At 42.0% G+C, this 6,000-nt stretch overlaps 1 long non-coding RNA gene across 1 annotated transcript; it reads right to left on the bottom strand.

The window, feature by feature from the left end:
• Positions 1-1,421: 1,421 nt before the first annotated feature.
• LOC115587603 (uncharacterized) lies at positions 1,422-1,873 on the bottom strand. The gene is made up of 2 exons (XR_003985089.1): positions 1,783-1,873; positions 1,422-1,613 (listed from the first exon to the last, which is right to left on the bottom strand). It is a non-coding gene; the product is annotated as an uncharacterized LOC115587603 (long non-coding RNA).
• Between the last annotated feature and the right edge of the window lie 4,127 nt (positions 1,874-6,000).

Genomic DNA, 6,000 nt, shown 5'->3' with positions numbered 1-6,000 from the left:
AGAAATTATCCCACCACGTCCACCAGACACCACGTGTCTCGAATTTACTGACATTATCCCCGGGTCGACTTAATTCTCCTCATAAATACATTTCTTTATCCAATATCTTTTGATAGGCTTTGTCATGGGCTTGTAGGCAACTTCCTTATTTTCACTTCATGCACTGCGTAGCCTAAATGACTTTTCAATGGGCTGCCCTGTCACTCAACAACCAATCACCGTTGTCACCGCTTCTAAGTGCGTACTTATAAAACTACATCATCCATAGCAACAGTTTAGGAGTTCACTGTTTTCATAACTAAAAGTAGGTCTCAGCGGCTTTGTGAATTACTTTTAAGAAACGACTCCTACATAAAAACTTTTAGTCCGATTTAGGAGTACTCCTAACGTTAAGATAAAAGTCTTTGTGAATACGGGCCCAGAAGTGTAGCCACCTCCTGGGCTGCTCTGAGGGGTGTCCCTTTTTCTGACATCAGCGCAGCAGCTTCTTGGAGTGTCCCCTGTACCTTTGCCAGGTTTTACAGGGTCAATGTGGCATCGCCCTCTCCACTGGGCTCCGCCGTGCTCTCGGCTGCTGGACAAGGAGGGGTGGAGTCCTCTGTTCCTCGCGACGCTCATGGAACTAGTCATCCAAGGTGAAGACTGTGGTGACGGTCTGAGTGAGGTCGTAACAGATCGTAAGTTATGACCATAACTATGGATCTGTGAGACCGAACAATGACTGTCACCATCTCTTGTCGCTCAGAACGGGCTGAGGCGTTCCGGGCAAGAGGGAGAGGCATGCTCACCTGGATGCTTTTGTAGGCGGCGAGTCAAGCCTCCTTAAGGTCAGTCACATGACTTTGTTGTTATATGGTCTCGAGGATAGGGAGATGATAGCATCATTCAAGGTGAAGACCATGGTGACAGTCTGAGTGAGGTAGAAATAGATCGTAAGTTATGACTTTAACTATGGATCTAAGAGACTGAACGATGACCGTCACCACAGTCTTCACCTTGAGTGACAAGAGATGGTGACGGTCTGATTGAGGTCTCATAGATCCATAGTTATGGTCATAACTTACACTACCTTCACAGCTGGCAAAGTCGCGCTAGCTAACTAGCTAGCAGGCAATGCTTGAAAATTGGTTGTAACAACCAAGATAAAATATAGATAATTACGCTGTGCATATACAAATGAAGACCAGTATAAGCACCACAAAGGGCCTCTGATACAATATAGACAGTTGACAATGCAAAAGAGGTCATTATTTCAGCAACTTACCTCTGGAACTATTCGATGCGCAGCAATGTAAGTGAATGAGGTCCAGCGCCCAAATGACAGTGTGTAACGAAGCGCATTTCGTTACTTGTACATTTTGCACATGTGGGTAATTATGTTCTTTTGCACAATAACTTGGAAGGTACAGTAATGACGGTACTTTGCACTTTAGTCACGATAGCACTTTATTTGCCAAAGTTTGCACAGTACATTTTGCACATTGCGTATTTGCACAGTTCATACAGATATTTACAGTACTCTTTTTATTGAATAGTTGAGTTATTTATTAGACCTTGTGACCGCAGGTGACTGCATGTCTTCGGGCAGGTGCGGCACTCGGAATCGGCTCCGCCTGCAAGAGAGTAGAGCGAAGTTGAGCTCCGACGGAAAGACTGTGTGTAATTGAGAGGATAACAGTGTGAAGCATGTGCAGAGTTTATTGGTAAACATATGTGGTGCAATAGCGGGTGGTATAAGTGTGAATGCTGTACGAGTACGAAGTTGTTTGTGTTAACACTTACCTGTCCGGTCCTGTGTCTGCTCCAGGGTGCGCGGCCAAAAGATTCCCCCGGGGGCACGGGCACCGTGATAAACGTTCCGGGAGAGACCAAGTGGCCGAATAGGAAGGGGGGGGGGGGGGGGGGGGGGATTTCAAATGTTTGGTGGTTCTGTTATTTATTGTAAATGTATTTTATAGATTTATTGGCAGGGGCACATCAGGAACAGAAGAGGGGTGAAGCGTTTGTGCTAAAGGTAAAAGGGGAAAGTGTCACTTGGTTGAATAGCCATGGTTAATTGGTAGCACAGTATATAAGGCGCCATTTTACCATCTGTCTGTGTTGCTGGTTAAACCTATGACGCTCACCATACTGTCGTCTGTTGCCTGATATCTGAGTGCACAATAATAAAGAAAATGTAAAATTGGAAAACCTGACCATCTCCTCGACTTTTCTTCGGCATCATCCAGCCGCTCACCGGTCGCCCTTTCACACAGTGTTTGGAACTAATCCGCACGAGTTTATGTAGTGCTGTTTACTCGTTAACAATGTTAATTGACATATGAAATATGTTATACTGATGTAAATTTTTAACATTGCCTCAATTGGTCGAGCCTACCTGTATAAAATAAATATACTCGACTAGCTTGGCTCATTGATTAAATTACCTGGGCTTTGGTTTCGTGGTAAAGTGCAGGTGTAACCTTTTCTGTGAAGTAGCTGCGTGACGGGAACTTATATCGCGGCTCCAGTGTCTTCAACAGGTGACGAAACCCGGTGTTGTCAGAATAATGCCGTAGATCCTTACCTATAAAAGTTGCCACAGATTGGCTTATTATCTTCCCTTTCTCCGTGTTGGGTGGCAGAGTTGGCAGAGTGACATAAGTTCTTGGCTGGGCTGGATCTGCTGTCTTTTTGGCAACCACTAACATTGACAGTAGCCTCTCCGGATGAAAAGGGCTAACGTGGTTTCTCAAGTTAGCGGTATTCCCAAGGTATTTAATTTTTGCGTGACACGCTGCATGTGTTTTGCCCAGTTTGTGCTTGTCAGTGTCTTCATAAAATCCCAAATCTCACACATTATGACAAGTATCAATACTCATATTGGTATCAAACTGACAAAATACAAAATACAAGTACAATCAAATAGCAAAGAGGTGAACGAATATTCTTTGTAGATCTAATTAGTAATAGCAATTAAAAAAAAATAAAAATAAAAATAAAAACACCATCTAGCCCAGTTGAACAGAGACAGTATTCTCACCTTTCCAAATACATTATAACAGGTGACCATTATTAAAGATACAAGTCCGTCTGGAGTCGAAGGTTTGCCGTTATGTGTTCCATGCAATTTACATCCTTCAGCCTTTGAGACCACTGGTCCAGTGTGGGTGGATGGGGCTTAAACCAATTTACTGTGATCATTTTATGTGCAATCAATAAAAGAACCCTGAGCATAAACACACTATTTTTCCTTAAATCCGTCAACGATACAGTACCCAAAATTAGTTGCTGTGGTTCAATTGGTCTATTTAAATTCAGAATCTCACATATTTGTTGCTTCACATTCTCCCAGAATTTTTGCAATTTAGGGCAATCCCAGAAGATGTGGGAAAAGTCCCCTGTTATACCGCAACCCCTCCAACACAGGGGGGAACAGTTATTATCATAACTTGCTATTACCAAAGGAGTTTTGAAATATCTTGCTCTCAACTTCCAGCCAGATTCCCTCCAAATTGGGCTGCTTAAACATTTCTGCCAGGGCACCCAAGAACTCTCCCACTCCTCATCAGCAATCATGGTATTAGCTTCCAATTCCCATTTAGCTTTCACATCAAGTGTATCCACTGATGTATCCATACGGATCCTGCCATATATACATAATATTGTGTTTTTAGTATTCATCTTATTCTCAGCTATGTCAATCCAATATTGTTCAAAATTAGATGGAACTTCTTTAATTTTGTCCCACTCTTTGTGTGTCATCAGGTAATGCCGAATTTGAGAATATCTAAATAAATCCTTAGAATCAGTGCCATACTTTGCTTGAAGTTGTGAGAAAGCCCTGAGAGTCATTCCTTCGAATAATTGATTTATTGTAATAAGGCCCTGACCCGCCCATCTAATGAAACCACTGTCCATTTTTGCTGGCGGGAAGTCACAGGCAGTAGTTATTCTTGCTGCCCTTGATAGAGATAGAGGTAAATTCAACAATCGTCTTGTCTTCTCCCAAACCTTTAATGTATGATTAACACATTCATTTTGTATCCTAAGTTTATGCCTTACTTTTGAATTTAGAAAGGGAAGGGTTGAGAGCGATGTATTTTTTACTGAACTTTGCTCTATATGTACCCATTTTGTATCCATATCTAATCTCATCCATGAAACCAATTTTCCAAGTTGTGCTGCCCAATAGTAACTTCTGAAATGCGGCAAGGCTAATCCACCCATATCCTTGCGTGCACAGAGGACTTTGAGTCTCACTCTAGGCCTTTTGTTCTGCCATATGAATTTGGAAACAAGCTTATCCAGAAATATAAAGGTAGATACAGGAACAGTGATAGGCAACGCATTAAAAAGAAATAATCTTGGCAGGACATTCATCCTGATAGTTTCTACCCTCCCAAATAAAGACAAAGGAAGCATCTCCCATCTTTCCAAGTCATTTTTGATTTGATAAATAAGTTTATCATAATTTGCTTTATATAACTGATTTGAGGTATGGGTCAGAATGACTCCCAGATACCTAAAGCCCCCTTTTGACCACCTGAATTTCACCTGACTGTCCAAGCACGTAGGCCAGCATCCTGTTATCATCATTGCTTCTGATTTCCCCTCATTAACCTTGTACCCTGAAACCTCCCCATAGTCCCCCAGGCATTGCATAAGAGCCGGTATAGATGACTGTGGATTGCTTATAAACAAAAGAACGTCATCCGCAAACAATGACATTTTTTGCATCTCGCCTCCCTCATCCACTATTCCCTCAATCTGATCATTTCCCCTTATTAACTCAGCAAGCGGTTCGATACACAGTGCAAACAAAACAGGAGAGACCAGGTTTCCTTGCCGAACACCTTTTTTAAGATCAAAAAATTTGGAGCAGTACCCATTAACCCTAACCCTTGATATTGGGTCTTTATTCAGGGTATTAATCCATCTTATAAATGTCAAATTGAATCCCATTTGTTCCATAGTATAATTCAAATATGACCAGTCCACCCTGTCAAATGTCTTCCCAGCATCCAGACTGAGAAGCATTGACGGGCGGGCAGAATGCCTTGCAACTGATTTTACATTTAAAGCTCTCCTTATATTGTTTGCACCCTGACGACCCGGTATAAAACCGGTCTGGTCAGGGTTAATCAATTTACCTAAGTATTTCTGCATCCTATTTGCCAATATGGCACTGATAATTTTTATGTCATTCCCCAGCAAGCTGATTGGCCTATAGGCCCCACAGTCCAGTGGGTCTTTCCCCTCCTTATGTAAAACTGTTATTACGGCCTCTGACCAGCTCTTTGGTGGTTCATTTTCCTGTAAAGCGTAATTAAAGACCTGACAAAGTTTTGGCACAAGCTCCTCCATAAAGGCTTTATAAAATTCACCTGGTAGACCGTCTGTGCCAGGGGATTTGTTGTTTTTCAATGACTTGATAACGTCTTGTATCTCACTTTCTCGAATAGGAGCTACTAATTCATCTGCCTCAGACACAGAAAGTTTCGCTAAATTAAGATTTTTGAACATAACTTCCAATTTCCTTTTGTTTTGTGTTTCTTTTGGTGCATCATAAAGCTTTTTATAAAAAATTCGAAATGCCTCAGCTACTTCTTCTGGTTGTGAGACCTCAGTTAAAGATGTCGGGTGTTTTATCCTAGGAACAATGCGGCTTGACTGCTCTTTTCTCAGTTGAAAGGCAAGTAGCCGGCTCGCTCGATTTCCCATCTCATAGTATCTTTGGCTTGTGTATCGAAGTGCTCCCTCAGCTTTTCGTGTGAGGAGTTCATCCAAGGAAGTTCTACTGTCTTGTAATTGCTTCAGTACATTTTCATCACTAGTCACTTTGTCTTGTCCTAGTCTTTTTATATCGCTTTCCAACTGTTTTTCCCTTTCCTTTCTCTGTTTGTTTAGTTTGACAGCAATCTCAATACACTTTCCTCTCAGCACCGCCTTCGCCCCATCCCAAAGAGTTGAGGGGGATACTGATCCATTACCATTAATTGTGAAGTATTCGTCCATAGT

This window comes from Sparus aurata, chromosome 9 (genome assembly GCF_900880675.1).
Source record: "Sparus aurata chromosome 9, fSpaAur1.1, whole genome shotgun sequence".
NCBI classification, from domain to species: domain Eukaryota; kingdom Metazoa; phylum Chordata; class Actinopteri; order Spariformes; family Sparidae; genus Sparus; species Sparus aurata.
This window is presented reverse-complemented; position numbering and strand designations above follow the sequence as displayed.